The sequence below is a fragment of the Bombus vosnesenskii genome, unplaced genomic scaffold (assembly GCF_011952255.1).
Source record: "Bombus vosnesenskii isolate JDL3184/JDL3185 unplaced genomic scaffold, Bvos_JDL3184-5_v1.1 scf7180000013309, whole genome shotgun sequence".
Classification (NCBI taxonomy): Eukaryota; Metazoa; Arthropoda; class Insecta; order Hymenoptera; family Apidae; genus Bombus; species Bombus vosnesenskii.
The window spans coordinates 1,039,669-1,066,617 of NW_022882958.1; positions in this window are offsets into that span (position 1 = coordinate 1,039,669).

Consider the following 26,949-nt stretch of genomic DNA (forward strand, 5'->3'; position numbering starts at 1 on the left):
CGGACTATCGGAAAACCGGGCATCTGCGATATTTGTCAACGGTAACTGCGGAGACAAATCGAAATGACGGGCATGAGATGGATGTTGAAACTGTCACGAGTACGTGTAAGCGTCCTGACCTAACGATTTCTTCTACGAAACTAGCGTCTGTATATTTCGCGCCTATCATCTAAGAATTAACGCCGCGAACAGCCCTGCGAGAGTTGCCGAGTTGAACTACTTCCTCGAGGACCATAAAGTTCTCTTCGTTCGTCTTATTGCTTTCCGCGATAGCAACGAGACGTTGTAGCACCTGCACTCTCCGAGTGATGAAACGAAACACTTGTTACGTAAACAGCAGAGTCGATTTGAAAATACAGGTTTTCTGAAACGAGTACGTCGAATGGAAACGGCGAAGGAAACTTTCCGTAAATTATCCGTATTGTCGGATAAATTCCAAATACACGGTAAAAGAGACTTTAATTCTGCTTATGTCAAGCTGTTTGTGGAAAGTCTACGACGAGCTTTCATATTCGAACGGCACCATTAACTTTGACACGGCGTTGCAAATTTTACTCTTTAGTACACTCGTATCCGTGGGAGCGCGAGAAAAAGTGGAGTATCGGTTCGAGTACTCCAGATAGCATGCTGGATAAGCTTCGGTCTCGAAGGCGTAATGCCCTGCCATTGTTATTCAGTGGGTTTCGCTGCCGAGCTAATGCGTTCAGATAAGAAGTGTTTTATATGCACGAAGGCAGAATAAGTTTCGAAGCCGAGTCTAGACAGATACGTACGGCCTTTCCGATTGCCCTTTAACATCCTTCGGATGTATTCTTATACTCAGTGTCGTTTACCGGCAAAGAGAGCCGAAAGTTTCTATTTTTCCTTCGTACCGCGTTTTTTCCTCTATTAATTAAAACGCGAACAAACGTCGTCAAGTAAAATAATATCAGAGTGTTACACATGTACTTTTAAATACCAGAAAGTTGCGTTACTACCGAACTAAAAGAATCGACTCGGATGAGAAATGATGCGTGGCAGATCTTCTTTCAAAGGCGTAGACAGATTATTAATCATCGATTATTATTAATCATTCTTAATTACTCTTCCGACGAACCTGCCAGAGTTATGCAGTAATCGATGCTATTTTTGACTCGTCGTATCACGGGTAAACAAATTACTCGAACATTTACAGCGAAACGTTTCGAGGATAATTTTTCACTTTGAAACATCGACACTTTCGCTTTCGCGCGAAATCCTGCGAGGCTGTCACCTTGATGGCCGGCTGCTTAATTTCCGGGATAGGCTCATTAATAACGGTAGGAAAAGGAACGCGTACAGGTTGATAGTCGGCGTGGAAGTCGGCCTTTGTCCCGACTTCCGGCCTCCCGATGCTTTTCACGGGAGCATCCACCCTTCCTGACGAGGGTACAAAACTTTCACCGACCCCTTTCTTCGTGCTCACCTCTACTCTTCGTATTCCCCGTAGGCAGTCTGGCTAGCTGGCTGACTCGTCGCTGGAACTTAAAACTTTTCCACTCGTCGACTCGAAATAGATGGATCCTACGAGGTTCGTTGCGTTTGTTTTTGAAACGGCCTCCATCTTCCTCCCTCTTACTTTCGCTTCTTCTTCCCTTCCTCTCTTTTTTTTTTTTTTTTTTTTTATCTTTTTGTCGGCGAGAACAGCGGTTCGCTGGAAGCTCCTTTCGATTAGCGATAAACGCTGGCATGGAACAAGATGTCAGAACGTTATCCGAACGATATCGTCCGCCAAAGCAGTTTAGACCCTTGAAAATTATCAAGATCCCCGACTCTCTTCTATCATATGTATTATCACTCTGTAAGAGTACCGTATATCGGGAAGTTTCGCTTCCTTGCCGTATATTCCAAGGGTGAAATTACAGGCTACGAGGGCCACGAACCCGGTGGTTAGGTCTCGCGAGCAAACACCGAAACCAATTTACGTGGTTGCGAAAAATGAACTTATTTCACCCGGTGCCGGTAACCCAGCGCCAGCCGGCGATTAAGCGATCAACCTGACAATCTGGCCCGGACACGTAAGCGCTATTGCGAGGGTTGCTTTGAAAACCAGTACCCGACTTCCCACTTTTCCATCGCGCGTTACACCACGCACAAGCTTTACAGCCGCGCCTGTCTAAGTCACTAACGAAAATTGCAGCCTTAGAAACTGGCCCGCCCCGTCCCTAATTATATGCTATTACCCTAGCTGCGATTGTACGCGCACACACATGCGTTTCAAGGAATTACGTTTACAGGAACACGTACGTTACAAATCCGTATGTAATGGTCCCGGGCGTGTAAACGTCGACCGACACCCTCGTGTACGCTTCTCACGACGTTCACGCGAACGGTGATAGAGCGCGAAGAAAATCATAGACCGATGTATCGATTGTCCTCCAATAGCCTCCAGAAGCAAGCGAGAAAGTGCCGTTCCGCGCAACGATCGGAGCCATTCGAGGACCGGTGCATGGGCAAATGATTGACATAATTTACGAAGTCGGATCGATATATCGACGATTTGCAGAGTCTCTCGGGTGGCGATGGTTCTTGGTAAATAACGAATGGGAGGCTGGTCAGGGGTTGGCGTGACGAATCGGAGGATTCTGGCCGATCGACTACGGATTCGTTGTTACATGCAAGTAGATCGTAAGTTACTGACCCCTTCTCGCTGCTCTCCTCGTGAGATAAGACGAGCAAGCTCGGGAACGGTTTAACGCCAACTATTATAATCGATCCGCTCAGTTCTAGTAATTGCGATTGCCAGTAGAGTAGCTAATTGATTTCGATCGATAGTTGCACACCGTGGATAACGAATAATTACCTCTTAATCGCGACAGAAAGCGTTTACAACGCAAGGTATGAAATGTTTAATAAAGTATCCATAAGCAATATCCAATGTGGCGAAAATGGAATGTATAATTAATTGGCGAGTGAAACGAGCGATGTTCGATCAAGAACAGTGTACAGCATACGCAATGTCACGATACGGGAATCGTCCCAAGTATCCTGGACTATCGTCCAGGGACGTAATAAATGCGTTATCGCGCACTGCGGAAACGATGATTTTAATTTGTCACGCCGCGTCTACTGGAGGTACGCCGTTCAAAATCAATTACAAACTTCGCAGATAGTAACAATAACGGGAGATTCCCTCGCGCGGGCTCGTTGCTCTGATTATTCAACGACCCAGTTGGACAAAGCCACAACGAATGCTCGTAGTTTACTAACGACCAACTTTTCCCGCTATTAAAGTAAATAATCTCTGATATTACTTCTTGTGGGATTGCGAAGCTTCCACAAATTGACAACAATTTATTCATTTCTAAAGTTTCCCTTGCGTTTCGATACCAAGGACTGTTTTCATAAATGCCAATTCATAATTTTCGTATTTCGCATAGTAATTCTAATTTCCACGTCTTGGTCTCTACAACGTAGCATCGTTTCTGAGTCGATACGTCGTAGAAACGGAGATTACATAATAAAAGGTTCAAAGCTATACGCACTGCACCGACTTACTAACTGCCTCTTACAAGATATTCTGTTACATCCGAAACTTATTCACGACTCAGTGTACCTTCGTCGCAGTATCGGTAGACAGAAAATTTCGCGTAGATAATTCATCGTGACGTAAATGGGTTTGCCTGTAAATCCTTAAGAAACCCCTTGCCGAACAGCTGCTCACCGAATCTCTTTCATCGGGGATCGTATTCCCATTCCCATTCGCTGCTCGTGTCGTCGTCTTTTGATTCATCCTGTACGAATCAGAGAAGATACACGAATCATCCACTTAATGAAACGTTTACATAAGCGACAAGGAGCTTCGTATCTTTGACTCGGCCGAAATAAAAATCTCGCCGGCAGTCGGGTCGGGCACTCCTTCCGAGACAGCGTCCTGGAGGCATAAACTCGTTTCGGAGAGAAGGCTGGTGGTTGGCTGCAACTCCAAATGCGTTTCCTCTCGGAACATTGCGTTGTAAGAAATTAAGACGTGGAAGGGAAAGGGGAAGGGGAGAAAACGTCGGGTGGGCGCCACGGAAATTTTGTTGTCGTTGGAAAAAGGAATTCTTGATACGATGGCATAGAAACTACCCTTCGCTTCTGAAAAGCTCTTCGGTGTCGCTTCGTTTCCTGCGTTGCATTTCCACCGTGTTTCGTACGCCAAGTATGTCGCGTGTACGTGTATCGCAGTGCGTATACACAGAAGGTCGACAAACGGCTGGTTCGCGTTGCTCGTGTGTATCGTCACGTCGGTGGAAGAAAAAGTTTCGGTGGCAGCGATCGTGGACGAAAGTGGACCGAGCGAACCGGGACTTGTTGTCGAGGGTCGGTTTCGAGTTCGCGGTTAACCGGAAAACGTCCGTTTCGACGACATATAAAACCCGCGCTCTGCACACTCGTGCAGTTTTTCGCAGGTCGCCGGCTACGCTTTCTGTCCTGCAAACGTGTTTGACCAAGTTCCAACATGCTGAGGAATTCTTGCCAGACCTTCCTAGAATTCTTCCAACCTCCGTTCTAATATCCTTCGCGAGATATTTTACGCGCTACGACTAGGAAAGAGATTCCTCTCAATTTCTGTACTTTCTTTTCCTCTTTTCTTCAACGAGAATAAGTTGGAAAACAATATACATGACGATTACACAGAACAGTACGATTACACAGAACAGTACGATTACAGCGTGTTTCAAAGCGGCTACATCATTCGGTATCAGACGTTGAATTTGAACGACCCATAATTTTTTATTAATGTTCGCAGCAAGTGGGATTGTTAATTGCGCTCAGCCGCTGGATATTAGAAGGTATTCAAGACTGTATAATTGCGACGCCGTCGTTGACGACTGTTGAATATTTAAACGGGAAATTTAGGTATGCAGATTGAAAGTGTCTCGATTCCCTTTGGAAGATCGCTTCGAAAACACCATTTTACAATGTTGTCTTTGGAAAAAAGAACGTCGTATTCTGTGTATATACGCATATTCTATTTGATTAATATCAAACTTCTAAATTAATCGTTGATTCAATTTTCATTGGAACGATAAATTCTTTACTCGTAATTTATGTATTTTTCGGGACATTTGATTCGGAATATGAACAGAAAATTCAATGATGGTTCATAAGGAGTTATTGGATGTTGAAAATGTTTAAAGTGTTAGAGTTCGTTATCCTAAGTTCGATATCGGTCAAATTGAAAAATCCTATTTCCTACGGATTTTCTAGACCAACCTCGTACCCTTTAATAGCTCCGCCTTAACGTCAAGCACAGCCGGCGCGACGTCCCTGTGGAGGACAGGGTTGAATATTTTATGTTGCGCTTTAAAGGCAGCATGCCGCGGAATTAAATACTTTTCAGCCATATCGAAGATACGAAATTACTGAAAGCAACGAGTTTTAATCAAATTTTATCGCGGTACAGATGTTTTAAATAACATAGAATACAATCTTTTCGTGTTTGAAATAAACTCGTAAAATTCACCGTATCTCGCTAGTTACGACACTAATTACAAAACAAGCGACGATTCTTTAATAAACTCTAGCCGTTTGTCGAAACGAAAACGTAGGAAAAGTTCCAAAGTAGAGGAGTGTATACGCTTGGTTTCCCTGATAATACTCACATCTTATACTAATATAGATACGCGTTTCGTGAAATCGCTGGTACTCGAGAAACCAAGAAGATTTGCAACGAAGACAGTACGATTGGAAGAGTGGCGCGACGAAGAAAATTTCAATGAAAGAGTCGAGAAGACGCTCCTCTTTCGGCGAGGCTCGTCGTGGGTGGAATACGAAAGTGGCATGACAAAGTTGAACCTGCGTTGCGAATTCAAGGTAGAATCGGCGTACGATCGGGACAGAGAACAAGACGATACTAATGCGTCGAGTGTCGCGTGACTCCGCAAATAGCTTGCAAAAGAAGGAGATCGTTATCCACGCGGTGGTAACCAGGCTCTCAAGAAGCACGCTTTCGTCGTATCGGGCACGACGTTGTTTCATTGTTGCCGAAAAAATTGCAGTGAGAAGGCGGCTCGTATTGCGAGAATGATAAATAACACGCAGGAAGACGAGTATCATCGGTCAACTGTTAGACGGGAATCGCCTTGTTACCTGAATCGGCCGCATCGATCGAATATCTTGGAGTCGGAGGTGCTATCGTTCGTGCATCTTTCGGTAAAAGTGTATCGTGACCCAGAGACCTGGTGGCTTTGCCAGGAAATGATTTAGCTGATTGCTTCTCCACCCGTTGTTTATTGCCGAGACATAGCCTTCTACGTTGGCATCGCGTGACGCCAGTTACACATCCCGGCTTTCATTAATCATTCGGCCATCACGCGAATTCCTGTTGTGCGTCGTCGACAACTATCGTTCGAAGAAATACTTGCTGTTTCTTCTGTGATACTCCAGTGACGGGCGAATATTCGTTACGTGTATCTCTCAAGCCTTGAACAACGGTAACCTATTATTCGATCTATCGGTGAATCCTCGTCGTCAAGAACAACGGTGGGACGCTCGTCGTGGTCGAGGCGAAGGCAAATTAGACGGAATGCATGCCCTTCGAGCACGGCCTCTGTCCTTTAACGACCGCTTTTACGAGCGATTCGTGGCCGCGAACTTTAACTTCGCCTCCGGCGTGTCTCGATCACGTAATTGCCATGACTGTATATCCCTTCTATCGACGTTTATTATTTCCGCCTATGCTATCGCGATAGCTGAGCAGAGAGGACGATGTACACGAAAAACGGTAGTCGTGCCGGGCATAGCTAAACACGCGATAAAATATTTTTATCGGTTGTAGGAGCGGTGTAATTGCTTCTTGTTTGGCATTCCTAGCTGTAGCTTTTGCTTAAGATGAATCTCTGGCTTCCGCGTTCATCATAATGCATCTTTCGATTTAATTGTTTACACCTTCGCATCGTCGAGCCGATTGCGATTCAAGTTTCATCGAATCCAATGCGATTTACTATTCGTATGTCTTTCTTAAATAAAGGGGAAAAAACGTAGGTACTTGAAATAAAAGTTACGGTGTTATCATACGCTGGTCGTTAACTTTTAATGTCATTAGACTATCCCCGGTAAATCGTCATTAGAGATTCTCCGGTAGAGAATAACTAAAGAAGAATCGATGATAATAACCTGCCATTAAAGAAGTAAAGAAATAGTGGTAACCGCTTCGCTTAAACGACATTGCCGTTTAAATCTCCGTGCTCGTGAGTTTTTCTTGCGAATAGTCACAAAGAGACCACGGGTAATTGCTGCAAGTCGGCTCATCGTGATCCACCGGCACGAATCACGACTTTCTCCACTCCGTAGAAGCACGCATTGTTCACGTTCGAAGTGACGCGTAATCGCAGCGTAACGGTCCGTAAACGTAGCCACGTTCTCCACAAAGAGAGCCACCGCGAAAAGCATCTTGGGATGGAAAAGACGAGCAAGACGGCGGTTGCATAATTTACGACGCGAGTTTAACGACTATTTTCAGTGCTACTCCGCTTTTTGCCTCCACTAACGGTTCCCTCGACTTTGTTTCTCCTTCGCGCGATATCACCGACCTTTATCCCTGCTCATTCAAAAAAGAGGGACGTGCTTTTTTACGTAAGCTCGAGTTCATCTGGCGTGCCCAAGGAAGATCGATCCCGTTTCTTTCCCCCGGCTGGAAATCTCTTCCAAGCCGCCGCTTGTCGGACGCCTTGATTTGATTACACGAACAGGGGAAAGAATAGAATTGGCGAATCTGCTTGTGACGCTGCGATCGTACACGTGTACGGCTTGCTGCTTTAAAACATTAAAGAACCGTTTGACACACCCTTTTAGAGACTCTTTTTAACTCTGCTCGATATGCTATAATATAGGATAATTAAAGGTTACGAGGAAATTTGTTTCAGCTTGCCACGCGTTACGTGTTACGTAAGTATCGAGTAATTGGATTTTAAAATTACCAGCTTTCGAACATTAAACCACGCGTCGTTGAATTCATCGTAACAATCGTTCTCTCGCGACGAAGGGGGAAAGAATGTATAAAACAGAATCAGAATCTTCGTCATAATTAACGTACCACTTAACCCACTTCGCCTAAAAAATGACGGAACCCTCCCTGCTCCATTTTTCTCATAAGTACGCTTATGTGCGTAACTGTGCTAGCAAGAAAATCAACCGCGTATTAGCAACGTGAACGCTCGGCATACCGGGCGTATGTATGTACAGTAGAATAAATTACCAAATGTGTCTCGCGGCGTCGTTTCTTGTTAAAATAAAAAGCAACATCCGCATCTAACTGAAAAAAAGAAAAGTCTCCAAACTTCGAGATATTTCGTTTTGAAACACGCAAAATCGTTGTTAAGCCACTGCAATACCGTCAGTCAACGCCGAAACGTGAAAAAGTGACAGGTGCACGATTTAAAACGAATTTAGTAGATTTTACGCGAAGCTACTTGAAAAACTTGCGAAGTGTCGAAGGGCACGCGACGGGATAGTCGCTGGATGCTTTCTAATTAATTTCATCCGACGAGCAGAACCGCGTCGTAATTGCCGCGAAACAACGTTCACACCTTACTTCCTTCTCCCACGTTTTGTGTCGACTCGGGAGCCGCTCTTAACTTTACGTCGGAGTATTTGTCATCGTGCACCGTGACAAAAGAACAAGCGTTAAGCATTCGCGCTACCTCCCCCTCTTCTCACTCTTAGTTGCTGCCCGAGCACCGTACGCGTCACCATGGAAGGAAGTGGCCTTTTGTTGCAACTTTTACTTTTATCCTGGAAACGCTGGGCCAAACAAAACGGCCAAGATAAACAGGAAAAAGGAAAATTCCACCGATCCAGCCGAGGAACCGCTCGTCCTTTTCGCTGGCGAAAACTTAAAGCACCTCTTGCCTACTGTTTCATACCACTGAGAGTCACAAAGCATAGGCAATGTACACAAGATTTTAATTACTAAGAGAGGATCGTCGTTTATTTTAATCGTCGAATAAAACACAGAAATAGGTATTAACTCTAGTTGTTTTAGAAATATTCGAGTAAATGCAATCGCCGTCCACATGGGCTCTACATTAACGGCATGGCGTTTAATTAATATCGAGCACGGAAATATAAATCGACATAGTTAAACGATCGGTAACAAATGGTTTGCATTAACATAAGATAATTGAGCACCTCGAGTAACTTTAGAAGGCGAGTATGAAAAAGCGATAAAGTTCCTTCGACGAAAAGGAAACTAATCGAGCGGTGGAGTTGCGTATTACAGTGCGAGATAGCGGAGTTTCGCTATGCACGGGCCGCAGACGGCTAAAAACAAACGAGTGTTTTTTGTAGCCACCGCAGCTCGTTCCTGGGTTGGGGTTGAAGCAAAAAAAAAAAAAGAAAAAAAAAAGAAAAAAAGAGAAGACTAAAAAAGAAAAAATGTAGATGTGTACGTCGCATCCACGAGAAGCAGCAGGGGTTGTTTCACACACGGGGCGCACACATCGCCACCTCCTGGCACGACGCGTTTCTGCCGGGATTGCGATTCGCGATACTCGCGCCCCGTTGCTTCATCAGCCGCCGATTGTTCGCGCGGAAAAGTTAATTGAACTTTGATTTCGACCGGCGCAACTAGAATCTCGAGGCAGGCGATTGATTTGCATTAGGTTTTATCAACGCGAGTCCGTCGCGCTTTCAGCGGTTTATCGTTTCATTCGATCGTGACTTCCGCTTGTTACCACCGAACGACATTGGCTCGCGAAGCTTCGTACTTCGTTTCATAAGAGAATCTCCACGAGTTGAATTTTTCGAACGTCTGTTTTAGTTCCAACCGTAGACTTGATAGATATTTAATTAAGTCTTCTAAAATAGAGATTTAAATTGGAAGACTTGGTATGGAAATTTTGCAATAGAATTGCAAAACATATAATGGGAATAATTTTGTCTAAAATAGAAAATTATAGCAAAGAAACGAATTCCTATAATTTTAGAATTCCTATAGTTTGACCAGAGAAGTGGATAGAACGTTATATAAACGAATGTACGTGAACTGTTTATGGATGTGAATATTTCTTGGAAATTTGGAGCGTATAAAAGAACAAGATATTTTAATATAGAAATAAAACGTCTCCGATGTTTCAGTTTCTCTACGATGAATCCTCATTTCCGACATTGACGAATCAATCTGCCTCTATCAGATCGGAGATATGAGATATGGGATAGGTAGGAACGAACGAATAGAGAGTGGCCTGGCATCACTTAAACCTGGATTTAAATCTCGATCGACAATGTGATTGAAATGCGAGCTGATAGAGCGCCATGGCCATTGTCCGCGTTGACAATAAGGTTCGAAGGATCACAGCAGAGATACTACTACCGTTTGTCAACGATATATCCGTAATTTATCGATAACTGTGTCGCGTATAACTGCACGCCGAGATCGAATCAAGAATAGTTTCGAAATTCATAGAATATAAAACAAATTATTAGAAACTGCAGGAATCGTCAATTCCTTTTATATATTCCTCCTTAATTTCACAGAACTTTAAACGACACGACAAATTAAATTATTACGATTAACTTTCATTAAATTAAAAAACGAATTTCGTTCGTAGACTGCCGATATCTCTACAAATTTAAATTTTTATGAACGTAACTAAAGAGATAGAAACTTGTTTCTTTAGGATATAAGACTTCAGATATTTGTATATTATGTCGCATTCTGTACATTTTTACGCGATATTTCTTCTAAATGCATAAATAATCACAGCCTATTAATAAATAATATCATACCGTAAACATTTAACGTGTCTTTTTCATTTCATTCATAAAATTCATAAATTTCATTCATAAAGTGGCAATGCATTTTCATGCTACTCCAATAGTTTTATTTTATTTATATTATTCGCGATTTACAAACATAGTCTTTGACAATTTCTCGATTTCCCTGTCGACGATTTCATTATTCCAAGAGTTTGGTTATTTTCGCTCTTTCGTTTCTTTCGCGCTTAGGTGCAGGAAAATCTCGCATCTCGACGTTCAGGAACTGTGTCTGTATACATATACACATCGTGATAACGTTCACGCTTGCACACTCAAATATATAGGTACATTGCTACGAGCCAGGAATAAAAATTGGACCAAAAATTCGTTGCCCCTGCAGTTTATACAGCTTCCCCATAATCGAGGAAGCACCGCGGCTAACATCGCCGTAACGAGGTGCGAACTTGCAAATATCGCGAGTTACTTTCTACCCGGTTGGCAACGCTCCACGCGAACCCGATAAACTGTTATTTCGCGGTCGCGAAAGTTAAATTAGTCGCGGCGGAATCAGCTCCTCCGAGCGAAACTCTCCGTTTCGGAGTTTCCCGAGATGCGCTCGATCGTCTGTCAGGAAATGTAGTGGTGTCTGTTTATTTTCTTGCTGGCCCAGAGAATCATGGGTACATCGAATTAGTGCTAATTTGATTACCGAGAAATTAGTCAGCCAAGATAGGTTGCGATATCGAGCCGAGATCGTTTGAATATGCAATTGCGAATTACTTGAAAGCAATATCAAACTGTAACAGTAATTTAGGAAGAAACCTTAGATCGTAATGATACAAATTTTATTTCAAGGAAAATTCAAGCGAACATTCGTAGTCAGACAAATCGTTTTTGTTGTTCGAAATTACAAATCGAAAATTATCGTTCGGTTTCTCCTTTAGACTATTGAGCGTTATGAAGAAATGCAATATCATTTCTCACATTTCGCGAAGATGAAATCACGGTTGCCAAGCAGCACGCGTGCAGATTTTGTGTAATGAGTTATTTTCTATCGCAACGAGAACCGAAAACGGGCATTGGTAAATCACAAGTAGGAATAGGCCACTGCCCATACAGTTTACACGCAAGCGTGGCCCCTGTTTACCAAACAACCTGTCAAAGCTTTGCCCACCCAATTTTCCACGAGCAGCTAAGCCAACAATATAGTGCCATCCAGGTACGGTCTTTCGTGTGCTCTCTCTCTCTCTCTCTCTTTCTCTCTCTCATTCCAGTGCCCTGTTGTCGAATCTCATACGCGTGTGTCGGTGAACATGCACGCGAGAAATGGGCGAAGAGATGAGAGCGAGAAGGAAAGACTGTCTGAGCCAAGCCGTCTACCTTTCTATTCATCTGGCTACCTGTGCCTGAATTTAGCTGCACCCAGTGCTCGTTATTACGCCTGCCTTCCAGTCTGGCCGTAATTAATGTACGAGTAAATTCGAGGGGAGCAAGGGTGCTTGGCGCCCGTGGGAGGTCACGTGTCTTCGGTAGATACGACGATGTTGCTCTTGAGTAATTGCGCTGTGTTTTCCGCTTAGAAAAAAAAAAAAAAAAAAAAGAAAAGAAAGAAGAGAAAAGAAGGACGAATTCTTTCGGTGATATAAGCAGCAGTGATAGTAAGAATGATACGAAAATCGACAGAGCTTTTCATCGAGATTAATCGAGGCTACTTTTTGCTCGTTTAATTACGACAAAACCAAGTTTCCTCCATTAATTATATCCCCTGTTCCGCGTGTTTTTCTCTTTCTCTATCACCGTTTCTCTCTCGTCCGAGCGAGATTAATTAATCGCCGACCAGGGCTCTATTATGCTCGCGCTCCTGTGCCTAACACGGGCATCGAAGCCAACCCGAAAATGCAGCCCGAGGAGAAAAAGCCGGAGACACCGTTCGCCGCAAAACATCTCTCAACGAATGATGATACCCCCCTCTCACCAGATATGGATTAAGACTTCCTCCATCAGTCTGCCGAACGCTGACAAAAAGCCACGAAATGATGGATGAGCCTTGTCGTGGACTCCGCGAGGCTCACCGGGCCGTAACGAAAAACCAGCCTTCTCTGTTCTCGTATGCGTACCGATCCCCAGGAAGAAACATTTCTACAAGAAACAACCGCGAAAAACCCAGAAACAAATCAGTTAATGGACGTGTATGAAATCACCGATTACCTTGCGTGAATTATCCCTAAATTGAAATGTCAACGACGATGATTTCTCTTCCAAGAAATCTTCAACTAAAAAATGAACGATATACATGTTTGGGCAAAAGATGTCATTCCATAAGAACTTTTCAAATCTATCTAATCTGCGTTTCCAACAATGCTACCTATTATGTAGAGAAAGTTAATCACGCCTTTTCGAATTATCACGAACAATTTCCCCTTGCTTCTTCAAAAGTACCGAACGAACTTATAAAACGTTTAAAAGCTACGACCCCCGACTGAACACGACCCAACTGAAAACCAGTCGGAAAAAGTCGAACGTCGATAGGTAGCAGGTAACTGTCAGCCGTTCCACCTTGAAATTTCGGTCTCTTTATCCGGTGTTTAGTAGCGTGGCCGTCTCGTTCCCTCGGCGTTGGCTGGTCCACCGAAATACCCGGTATTGTTCGTCCCTTTCGCCAGCGGTACTCTGTCTTGTGCTCGTGACCGCTCTGCGTTTCCCCGTTCTTCGTCCTTCGTTCTCGATTATCTCTTTCTCTCTCTCTCTCTCCCTCTCTTTGTTCGTCCACAGGAGGCTTTGAATTCTCGCTCGACAACCCAGGGTAGAGAGGCGGACGACGCGTACACGCGGAAAGCCAGCCAACATCGAGCCAAGGAAGAAAAGGGAGAGTGGAAGAGAGGAAAACAAGAGAGGGGTATCTCATCCGCGCGCGCGAAAGCTTCCTTCAAAGAGTGCTCCATTATCCGCGCCAGGAAATCCGAGAGAAGTTCGAGCATCCGCCAAGATAATCGAATTCTTACTTCTCGGTCGCCCTTTATCTGCTGGCGGGCCGTCCCTTTCACCCTCCGCCCCTATTCCATCCCTACCCCGTGCAAGCATACATATTTATCCGCGCTCGTAATGCTTCTTCTTTGCCATAGGCTTATATCCTCTTTCCTTACCTCCATATTGCACTTATAGCAAGTTGTACACTCGTGCTCGAGGCACCTCCCATATGGTGTTAGCGCTACCCAATCGACTTGGCAGTCAAACTACTCTGTCGCGACACGTCACATTATGAGCGATCATCTGGAGATTCGTTTCTCTCTCTGACAATCTGCTACGACTACTCGCCAATTGCTTTTACCGATTTTCTCCCGCATATTTGAATTATTCATTCGTTTAGCATGTTCGAAACAGAAACGACGAGTTTTGTGTGTTCTTCGGTACTTAATACGCTCTCTGTGGAGTCCACTTTTGTTGTCCTTTATCTCCACCGATTGAATTATTAAAGTAGACAGCGAAACACATACAATTAATTTCGTCTTATTATGCCCGGTTCGTTATATTTTTCTGCCGTTATTCAAGAAATTATAATTACGCGAGTAATTTCGCGTTGTTAGTATTTACACACACTCGTGTTGTTGACGAAGTGACACGCAGTGTGCAGAGAAATTTTTGTCTCGGTCACCGATGATTGACACGACGGTAAATGTGTTAAGTGGTACAAGTGTTAACCCATTCGAAACCGATGACACACGAGATGTATCGTTCGATATCTCTCCAAAATACCCAACGACACACCAGATGCGTCGTATATCGACGTTTCACGGAAAAATATTCCCTCTCGTAAGAATTGTCTTACGGTAAAATTCCAGCTTCGTATTTTTGTCTCCTATAGAACATCACCTTTCCACGATCGTCTTGGCTCGTGCGTTTTGCAAATTGTCCAATAAATACCGGCCACCAAAATGTTAATTAGAAAGCGGAATTTCCGTTCTCATTGTCCGGCCGTGAAACAAAGGAACCTTAACGAGGGCATTTATAGAGAAAGCAAGGAACACTGAGAGAATTTACAGTGGAGTTGCTCTCAGCAGCGCGGCGTACGGCGCACGATTCCGACCGTCGATAATTTACGCGTACACATCCGATCGAAAACGGAGATTAAAGTTCGAGCGTGGGTGGCAAATTAAAAAAAACACGGGCCTCGCAGGGTCGTGAAAGCGGGGACATTTAATAAAGTTCGACGAAGCGTGGCCGGATCTCGCCGTGGTGTCCGAATCCGTGTCGGAATTGTAATTAGCGTACAAGCCAACACCGTGATTACCGATTCGATGCTCGATTCGAAACGTTAAAAAATTATCGAATACCGTATCGCACCAGACCAAACCAGTTGCATTTCTCTCTTTCCTCGTGTTTCAAATACAAACCGTCTCGCTTAAGAATCGGCCAGGCTCCTGTATCGAGAGAACCTCCCAGAAATTTACTTTGAATTATTGTTTGCTGTGTGATATTAATGGGAGCTTAATACAATTATTTAAAAAGGCTGTAAAAGATGAATTCTTGCGTAGCCGCAAAAAGTAATTACACGTTACTGTATTTATCATAGAATTTACGTATCGGGGCTAACAAACGTAAGTTTGTACTGTCGTAATCAACAGAGATAAAGCCAGAAACGGTACGAGCTTTCTTCTTTATCTTAATTAATAGTTCTTAATAATAATTCTTAATTAATTAGGTTCAACTATACTAAATTTCCTATCATTTGGTAGCATAAGAAGATAAATGAATTGTACATGCAACTATTCCTAGCAGCGATGGTAGATATTTTTAGTTTCTCGTTATATAATCAGAGATCTGAGTTCCCAGTTTTCTATAAGATCGTTATGAAACACGAAGGTAAAATAAACTGTTGAGCACAGGATCGTTACGCGTCGCACAATTCCGCATCTAAGAAGAAAAGAGTCGCTCCTTTCTTTCTTTTTTTTTTCATCTATATATGTAACAGGCTAATGTGAGATTAATGCCGAGTAGTATTAAAAATGTATCACACGTGGGCCATGACCGGGGGTCAGAGCTTTAGAATCACAATTAAGTGTGCAATTTATTCGACGCTTTATTTCCGTATAAATTTCGTTGGTCCCCGAGCACTGGAGCGGCCAACGGGGGCTGCTGGATCAGAACGAGGTAACGAGGAAGAAGGTGAAATTAATGTGTCTGCCGGTGGCCTGCAGTGAACAGGTCGAAACGCGCGAAATTCGAAGAAAAATCTGCTCCCCTCGGGAGTGCTTCCGAGATATCGCGGTGCTTTGTCGTCTAATAACTTAATCGAGATAAAAGTTGAGTTCATTTGTACTTTGTTCGATTCCAGCCAAACGATTGTCATTATGAACTATGAGTTTCGACATCTTCGTATCTATCGCTAATCTTTATTACCAGTCTTTATAAATATTATTGGATGAGTAGATCTTACCGTGAAAAGTGTTACGTTTTCCGGAATGTACGCTTTCGGTCTTCTTTCAGATTAATAGAATGTTCGGATACGTGCAGCAGGTACTTACCTGAAACAAAATAAAAATTTCGATTATTTAAATGTAGCTACGGACCAACAAGAAAGCTTATAACGAATTTGTAATGCAATTTATCTCGGAACGATTTATCTCGTTTCGACTATCACGCTGGTAATACCGTAAGCATGTCGTCTGCAAACATTGCAACCGGTTTGACGACTCGCGAGAAATTCGTTGTGATAAGTGTTTCCTACGCGAGAAGCCTCGCGTGTAACAAAAAGGTAAAAAGATCTGTATTACAAAACTTTACGTTTATATCGATGCGTAATAAACTATTTAATTGCAAGAAATATTATATTAAATTGTAATATCGTTGAATAAAACTCAACGAATGCGAGGAACGGAAATTCAAGCAGATGCATCGGCAAATAACATGTTTCATAATTTTTACGCGTGTATATGAGAGAGATGTAAAAATTACTATTTTTTTTAAATTTTGTTAAAGCAGTTGAATGAAAATTAAAATTCATCGTGACGCAACAATATGTACGCTTGGAAATATTCGCTGACTAGGACGAGCTTTCGCTCTCCATCCGATAAAATTAAACGAGTTAGAATACACGCCTCGTTTACACGCGAATTTCTCCGGCTACCATCCCTTCTCCTGCTTCACTTTTTTATTCTTTCGTTTCACTTCCAGACACCAACGTCCTGGACAAATACGAATTCATTGCCGCATTAGCTGGAACGTTTGCCCCGAAGAGAGAAAACTGTCTTCCCCCTCGTCCTCCGACTTCCTTCGACGGTGAAAAAACGAACGAGGATACCGATAGGAATCAAGAACACCGCTCTTAAAGATTCCGTGCGATTTCAGTTGATTTTTATTATTACTCTCTAAAATTTCCATTTCCGACGTATCAACTTTTAGAGAAAATTCGAAGAACCAAATATCAAAGTTAAACGTAATTTCACGTTCAGATTTTCATATTGCACCGTTTCGAACGATAGGCTATTCTAATCGTAATCCTCCTCGCAAAATTTCATATCACAGTTTTAGTTTTTTCACTACGAGTATAAAATATTGATGCAACATTGCAACGTACAAACTACGCCATAATAAAAACACAATGGGCCATTGTACAGGAAGAAAGGATCGCCGGCCGTATTTGTTGCATTTTAAATACTTCATCGAAAAAAGTTGGCGTATTCATGGGGTACATGGATCGAACGTTTAACAATCCCACGGAATTTGTTAACGACCAACCATGAAACATATCCACTTGTTTCGTTTAACAATTTTTATCGCCAGACCATACCGTTCTGTATTTATCCACCATGCTTTTTTTCTCCTTTTTATTATTGTCCGTGCGATTTATATGCTTGTTTAAAATACCTTCTTTTTCCCTATCCACCCATTTTTTTTTATTTCCTTGTTTTTTTAATTGTTCATTCGTGTTTCGCGTTTTTATTTTCCAACACAGAACACTGACGGTAACTCGTTAGTTATTCACTTGCTCAAGAACGAGCTTGATCAACGAGACAGCGTAAATATCCACGCAAATTCGACCATTGCTCACGCACGATATAGTACATCAGTTTGTTCAGCCGAATAGGTCGGTCGTTTTCTCGGTTGACTTCGTCATTGTACGAGGCTCGAACAATTATTGCTCGATGATCTACATTCGAGTAAAACCAGGGCTATTTTTTAATATCAGATCAAGCGTGCAGCACAGAGCGCGGCGACACAGACTCGGCGCGATTTGAAATTCAATCGATTGGTTTTTGCAGTACCGGCGTACAGGTTGGACGCGAGCAAAAGGCAGGCTTGGCTTAATTCGATTCCACAGAAAAATGAACTGCTCGATACGAAGAAAATTGCGAACGAAGATCGAGAAAATGTACTCGATGACGTTCGAAATGAAAATCACCCTTATAACGATCACGTGAATCTTTATTTACCCGTCTTATTGCGCGAAGATTGTCCGTTTTGTTTTTATTGCGTGGAACACATTTTTATGGTATGGTGAAACGTAATTATCGCCATAAAAGCAGCTGTCACCGAATAATATTTCCGACTACTGGTAAAAGCGCGGAAACGCTCGTGACACGCGCGCGGTATTATTTATTCGAAGAGTATTGGATCGCCGATCCCGGCAAATACCACTTTTTCCGACGGAAATTGAATTTAACGTTTCTTGCGTGCCCGTTCATTTTAATGGGACAACGATCGATTTGTCGCTTCCAATTGCCGCGCCACGAATTCAACCGATTGCACGTGTTCACAAGGGGTAAAATGATAATACGGTGAGCCTTGCAACGTTAGATTTAAGGTATCTTTGACAAATAAAACGTTCAAACACGAATGTAACATTCTATCAGATCCCCTTTTCGAACAACAAAAGCACACGAAGCAAGATAAGGAGATTTATTGCTATCCCTTCGGAATTTGTACACGTAAAAGCTTATAAAATTCTATAAAATGCTCTAGGAATATTTCACCCTTTAATAATTTATATACGGGAAAGTTTACAAAATTCCATAAAATCTCCCAAAAATATTTATCCAAAAGATTTAACAGAACTGAAGGAAACGAAGGGAGAAATAAATTTGAACTTCTCCACGAGATTTCATCAAACAGTCGAATCCTAAACAAAAGCAAGAAGACGGAATGTTATGTCTTGGTTTCTACTTGGCATCGGAAGGATGCTAGCCACAAAGCTTGGCCAGCCTCTATCGGTTTCGTGTCCTCGCGTCCGTTAGAAGGCAGCCTCGGGATCGATGTGCTCTAAATAACGCGATTCCCAGCTGAGATAAGGATGGTCCACTTTGAGTTTCGTTCGTGGTAGCTTGTCACATAGCGAGGAGAGCACGCGACGAAAGACCGCGACAAGCATTTAAACGTAGCGATAACCCTGCACCTTGTATCCCTCTGGGGCGGAAATTGGAGCGGTGCAAGCCAGCAAGGGTCATCAAAATCAGCTCGCACGATCGGCGAAGCAAATTCTGTCGCGATGTAGTCGATAAGATACTCCGTGCAGGTGCCTTAATTAAAGGTTCGACGTCAAACCGACTTTTTGGGTAGTTGACGGCACAAACGAAATTTCACGTCTGAAACATTTGCAAATTTCTATTTTTACCGAAAACTATTTCAAAAATTTTGGTACATGTTGGTAAGTATTTCAGAATAGTTTTAGACTTTGTAAACGTCTACAATGGTAAAAGATATTAGAATCTGACATAAACATTAGCATTTTGGAGTATAGATTTTTCGATGAAACATCAAAGAAGGCAACGACTTTAATTTGTTCAACTTTTTGCTTTCGTACGTCGACCCAACTTATCGATACAACCAATTCAATTCCATTATTCGATATCTGTGGGTCGAATTTCATAAAAATATTCGGTGTCCTAAACAAAACCAATCTGTACGATCAATTTCTCCAAAACCCGGACGTATCGTGATGTGAATGTATACAAGAAGCAAATATCAAATTCGGATGTAGCAATAAACACGGTGATATGAATACGAGTTTGCGAGATGTCTAACCGAATTTTCGTATTTTTTCCCCGTGGCAGCGTAATCGTTCTCTACCCGTTGTATCCCATTTCGCGGTAAATTGCAAACGTTCGCCCGGTTCAGCAGGGCAGAACATACTATCGCAAGAACGTTCGTACAGAGCGACGTGTGTACGCTTGAGCTTGTTGTTACCGATGGTTAAGATCCTCTTTCATCTTCAGAGCTCCCTCGTGTAGAGTTTACAGCGATATGGTGTGCTCAGCGTGCTTTTAGCCGTATTACTTCCGTCGGAATTGCAGCTTCCAGTATAAACTTTATTACATCTTATCGTCGTGCCCTGTGACTTTTGCCGGGGGAAAGTTATTTCGATTCCGTTGTATGGTTTATAAGGCGTCTTCGTTCCCTTGAAAATAACATAGGAGCTCGTATCTTGGAGAACCGTATGATTTTGGATCACGTTGCTCATGATATATGAACGTCCAATGACTCGTTACATCAGTAACAACTTAGAGATTCGACAATTTCTACAGCTGAATTAATTTATCTGGTGATTTGCTAATTAATGATTTGGCTCGCTTCGGTTACTAATACTCTCGTATTTCTAACCGTGACACTAATAAATATATACTTGGCAAATTTAGCGCTGTAGAGAAGATTACTACTACTGCACTGTGTAACAAATACTCCATACGATTTTTAGATAATTTATTTTAGAGAATTTTAGAATTTTAGAGAATCGTCTTCTTATGATTATGAAATATTTTTAATCGGATTAGAGTAGATTGTCTCCGAAATCGTCTTTTTTTTCTATGCTAACTTAATGCCGGTTCTTGAATATATACGATAGGTTTCCTGTTACGAAAGCTAGGAAAAATGTTCCCTTTTACGTCAGCGTCGAAAGCAAGGAAACGCAAGGGGTTTCATCCCGGCGGACCGCACATAATTAAAGTGTCTTCGATGATAGAGGACGGAAAATATGAGAGAGGAAACTATCGATAATCAGCAGCCACGCTACTTCGTGTTTCAATACGTTGGAAATCGCAAAAGTGTTAAAAAGGGCTTCAAGGGCGGACTTCCCTAAGTACGGAGGGCTAGGTATTCGCTATGGTTACCTGGTACCGACGTACGCAATTAAAGAGTATCTCGCGTTCTCGAGTAGTCTGTTTCGAAACAATTAGAGCTACAGATACCCCTGTACCCCGCACCCTCGTCTACGAAAGCTTCCGTGTAAAATAATTTCGTATAGGTTGGTAAACAGGAACGAAAACGAAACAAGAACAAAATAAAGTAAAACAAAACAATCTCTAACGTTTGCAACACCGTGAAACAAACAAGTACATTCCAAACAATTTCCAGTTACATCGTTTCGATGAGGAGAATAAAATCCCGCGAAGTGGAAGGAGAAGGCAACCAATTTAATTCTGAATAACAACCGACACATTTTGCCTCTAAATTCGAAAAAATCAACGCGCGAAATAACATTGAAAATATTCATACCGTCTTTCTGAGTTTGAATGCTACTTCCATTTAACGCTGGTGGAAGCAGCCTTTCATAGTCGAACATTTCGACCATCAAATCGGAAGAAAATATTAGTTGCCAGCCAACTCGAAGAAGGATTCACGGTCGTACTTGCGGACGTGTTTTCCGAAATATTCTGAGCGGTCGAAATTATACACAATACCGAATCCCACGCGTAATTATCATGTAACGTCGTTGGCCTATTGTGCATACGGCAACGTGAAAGATTAATTCGCTTAACCTAGTCGGCGCATTCCATTGTTTTGGATTAGTCCAGCGTTCTCCTGGTGTTCCCCTGTCCCGGCCGCGGCCTGCCAGCCAACTCCTCTACCATGAATTTATTCATACATGCCGGTGGTCGTCGTGGACCTTATTCCACCAGAGGCACCGCCGAACTTCGCGCACGACGGCGCAAAATGTATGATTCCGCCTTGAAATATCGCGAGCCTGCAGCTGGCATCCGAGCGCTAACGATGTTGGTAAACTTTCAACCAATGGGAAAATATTAAGCACCACTTTGGGAGAGCGTCTCTCCATCCGAGTGCATTCCCTCGTTGTACGCCACAAAACTCAACTGTGAGAAAATCATCGTACGTTTCATTGCGTTCGAATCGTTTATTAAATTGATGTAGAAACGAATAACCAAGAACACTTAGCTACTCGAGATGGAAGAAAGGATAACGTACACAGGATAAATAGACTTTTACATTTGTCATAACGTTCGTATATTCTTTAAACTAATTTGCGAATTACAAAACTCCATTTCGCAACACCGTTTCAGCTTTGTACATCGGAGAGAACCAAATTTGGATTTTAGGAGGATTGTAAAACACGGCAATTTAAATTGCCAGATCGATAGATTGGTGCGATACTTTATCAAACTTCGCCAGACCTTATAAGTTCATTCGACAACAGTTTACTGCCAGTTGGACAATTTCACAGGAGAATGATATTCGCAAATATATGGTGACGTGTGTTTAAATAATTGCAGAGTCACATAACGGCGACAAAACCTGCTCCCAAGATATTCAAAATGGCTGGACCTTTTTCGAACAAAGCTCTAAATCATCGAGATGGAATATCGAGCTAACAAAATTTTATGGGATTCAACGGTGGCGGATAACGCATTTATTATCGGCAGACACCTTTGGCCAGTCGATACGTCCGCAAAACCATAAGCCTGACAAGCCGATCCCACGAGAGAATCGGTATTTGCGAGGTCAACACAAGGCCGCGCTCTGCCTTTACCACGGAGTCTTATCCCACGGGATGGCGGACAAAGATTCTAGTCAGTTTACTGCTATGCCGAGCCCCGCAGGGGAAACGAGAAAAGGAAAGCTCGCACCTAGATTTTCCTGCCGTCATATAACTAATCTCGATGGTGGCAGACTTCGCATTTCAGTGGCCGGCACTAGGATATCGTGCGCCTCGGGCGTGCACTGAAACATCCGCTGCCATTTCGTAGTGAAGTTTTCAGACGCACTGGAATCTCGTTAAAAACTCGATATCTCAGTTGGAATAAATAAATCGCCATGGCGCTCCGTTCTCTATCTTTTCAAATCAGAGGCAGAGAGTGTTATTTAATGATAATTCTGCAAATTGATCGATAGATGAGAGGAATACTTGAAGATCGTAATTTATCCCGAGATACTATGAATTAGCTATGAGTAAAGTAAAGGGTTGGTTCCTGTGAAACGAACGAAAAATATTTCCCTCCTGTAATCGATTTTCAGGCGAATCATTAGAGAAGCACGAGGCGCCGAAAACGAGGTCTTAGCTCCCTAAACCATGCAACTCTTCATTAAGCAACTTCTTTGGCTAATCGCGGGTCTTTTAGCCTGAAAAACACGATGCTTCTTTCTCATGATGCATCGAGGCTCGTCGATCGAAGAGTTAGTTCCAGACTTTAGCTACGTCTTGGCAACGCGTAACGGGGATGACTGGTAAACCGGCCGAGGAAAAAAGTCTCGGAGCTAATAACGCGACTCGAGACACTCCAGGCCACGAGAGCTAGCTCCGCACAAAAGCTCTAATGAAATTTACATAATGGCACGGGAACCTCCAGCCGTCCATCCGTCACGGTTTGTCTTCATCCTTCGCTCTATCTTCGCTCGGCTGTCTCCCTCTTTCTCATCAAGCAACGATACTATCCTCGTTGCTCCTTCGACCCATCATATTCCACTCGCTCTTCGCTGCCGCATGACATTCCTGGTTCCATGGCGGTTTACACATAATTCGATATCCATTCTACTCGACGTGGATACCGCGATCGAATCACGATCGAATACCTTATTCAGGCTGACCATGTAAACGAGCTGTCGACATGGAAAATCGACAAGTTTTTCAGCTAGTAATTACGTTGAAGTTCGGACCAAAAGAATCGCATGAAAAATCGAACACCATCGCGATGACCGAGCTTGGACACGTAAGTTTCGCGAAGATCGTTACACGGATAGATCGATGTTATAGATTAACGTTGTACGGAATAAATGCGAATCGTGATGTAGGAAAAGCCGAGTTCGCGGTGCGTTCGTCAGGGCTTAAATCGAATCGCAAATTGCCCGATGCAAATAAAAATGTAGATTCGTTCCATCCTCCCCTTTGGCCTGCTCGACGAACATCCACGGTTTCGGTTCTGTTCTAACCGTGTTTTTCTCGAACTGGAAAAATTGCTGGCGTTCTTTCACGATGGAATGAGATTTCCAGGCGTTAACCGTGAATACATATTTATAGCGTAGCGAGTCACAGCAAATTATTTAAAAAGGAATATCGCAGCTACTAAAACAGGGGATGCGTCGAGTATCTCTACCGTGTAAATCGATGAGCAACAGAACTCACGGGAAGATAAGATTCTATCCGGTGAAACGTGTAAGTGGAAAAGACAAACGACTTTCCTAGAAACGGAAACAGGAAGAAACGGAGCATGTAATCAACGAAATTTCGAATTCCTTCACGGACGGAGATTACCGGCGATGCTGACAAACGAATGAGCCGTGCATACCAAGGGCAAAAGAAAAACAACAGCAGGCAAGGAACAGGAGAGAAAGAGGTACTTTCCGCGAAGCTGGATACGAAAGGATCGCTCGATATGGGGGCTTTGAACTTAAGAAGGAAAGCACCGGAGGGCTTATCGGCGGGAAGAAGGAGAATGGAAGAATGACGATTGAGGTGGCGACGAGGAAAAGAGAGAGAGAGAGAGAGAGAAGAGAAAAGAAAAAGAAGGATCCGGGCGAGAAAGATCGATAAAGAGAAGGGACGATTTAACCAATCGACGAAAACGTCGCAAGTGTTGGTTCGATAAAATTACAGTCTACACGCGATGAGGATCCCATGGAGAATGCAGGAAGTAGTCCTTCACGTTCTCCTCCGCCCCTTTCATCTCCATGCTCCCATCTCACGGACTCGCCGCTGAAAAGAGGACCTTCGACCCGCCTTCCTCTCATCCCTTATCGACTAGAAGGCCGGAGACAGGGAGCTAATAAATTCATAATTCAATATTGACTCGGGGATTGTCTCCGTCGTTGCCGCCGCGTAATTCCTCGCGGGTTTGCCAAGCTTTTAAACAATTAGCTACGAAAACAATTACCACGTCGCGGGCCAGACTTTCCCGGTTTTCCACGCCACCCTTTCGCGACAACAATCCTCGAAGTACGAGAGGCGGGTTATCTTAGCAAGCCGACTTCGCGCACCCCCGCACAATCGACAACACACAGACAACGCACTTTCGACGTAAGCTCAAGGTAAATATTTATCGCCCAGCATTATCCAAGGGACTCTCCTTTCCTTTGGGTGTGCAGGTGAATCGGTCTCTTACTTACGAAACGTCCGGCGCGCGTGCCGATTAAGTTTACCGTGGAAATATTTTTCCAACGCGAGACGTCCATCGTGCACTTTTCGAGGGAAGCCTTTCCTTTTCTATCGGAACATCGATTCCTCGTCGCTTCAGTCATTGAGAAGGAAGGGTGGCTCGCCAACCCCATCGCTATACCTTTTAGGGGTCGATTGAAAATTGATAAACGGGTTTATAGGCCCTCTAGACGTTCTTCAGCTTTGCGATTATTTTTCCTTTCACGCGATGTACCTCGGTAACGTTACGTATCCTTTTGCGTGTAAGCGGACGTGTATATATTGGACTATCTTAAAAATTTCTGTGACCTTTGAATCTCTCACATAGAAACGGTACAACTTCGCAAATGAAAAATTCTAAGTAACTTTGAGCAAGTTCGATATAATCTTTGAGTGATTCAAACTGTCTTTGACGTAATTGTCAAACGATCTTTACTGATGTTCGCGCGAGCTTGGCTAATTCTCGACTCACTCCGACTGACTTTCAAACGATACTAAATGGTCTTCGATTGACATTGGTTTCTTGATGACAGTATGTTTTAAAGTAATTTTAATTACTCACTATGCAACCATTCGAATATCGTAGTAGCTTTCTTTATTGAGATTTGCATAAACGTAATTAATCCCAGCCTCTCCGTTTATTAATCAACACTGCCAATTATCGTCGGCAAATCTTCGCCAGCAATTGATAATTCTAATTAAATGGAACTCGTGGGCCGAAGAATCGACCCTGCTCTATTCTTCGCGGCAAGAAAGGCGTTGAAATGTAATCGCGCTGGTCAAGAAATTCTCGCAACGACTAGGAATACGTAATTACACGTACACCCGTGCAAATTAGTTTATTACGGCGAGCGTCAGTAATTTTTATGGAGCAAGGAATGTGGGCCGCGTTAATGAAATTTGCGCCGAACGTTTTAAAACGTCCGGCTTGCCGTGCACGTGCGGGCACAGCGCTCTACCACCAAAGTGGAAAAGAGAAAGATAGGGTCTGATTAGCGTACGCCGCAGCGGCACCAACCAGCGATAAATTATTCCCGCGGTTCTCGCGTTTGATTTAAAATTATTGCCCCGGTTTGTTCCGGGATTACGGGACACAAGGTATTACTCTTCCGTGCGCCAGTCCCGTAGCTGTGTTACAGGCGAAACTGACCGATTGTTGTTTAACCGTAATATGCACCTCGTCACGTATCGTACGGTACAACGCATAGAACATATTTGCAAAAGTACATGCGATGAGTTGAAATAACATTGGTTCGCGTTTCATTGTAATAATAGCCTAAAATAAGATTAAAAATAAATAATCTAAATAAAAATAAAAAATAAACATTTTGTATGGTAAGCGTTCGAATACTTTCGCGCGCCACGGTTGTAATATTAATCAGGACAATAATGATCTAAACTATTATTTGAATTTCATTTTAAGCGATAGTTACAGATTTTTCAATATTCCAACACTCTGTATCTCTTTAGCAGGCCGTTTAAAACAAATCGCAATACCTTTTTCGCTCAATCGTATCGCCTATAATTAATTGAGAAGGATCACCCGGTGATCCACAAGCGAACATGTTGAGCGATAATTTTTCGTCCAGCGACAACAAATGATTCCTTCGATACCTCGATCATTTCCACCGTACGTCTGGTGCGTCCATAGAGACAGCGAAATACCACGACCGGCTCTTTAATCCGTCGTTAATCACGACTGAGTAATGAGTTTTATCTGCAAATAATTAGTATCGACGTATCGGCTCGATGCGTCACCCTTAATATAGCGTGTCAACAGTTCCACGTACGTTGCGATGCTATGTTCTCGTCTACAATGTGTTTTCGTATCGTTTCTAGCACTTTTAAAAATCGCGTGTCGGCGATTTCACAAAATTACTTTCGGAGAGGGA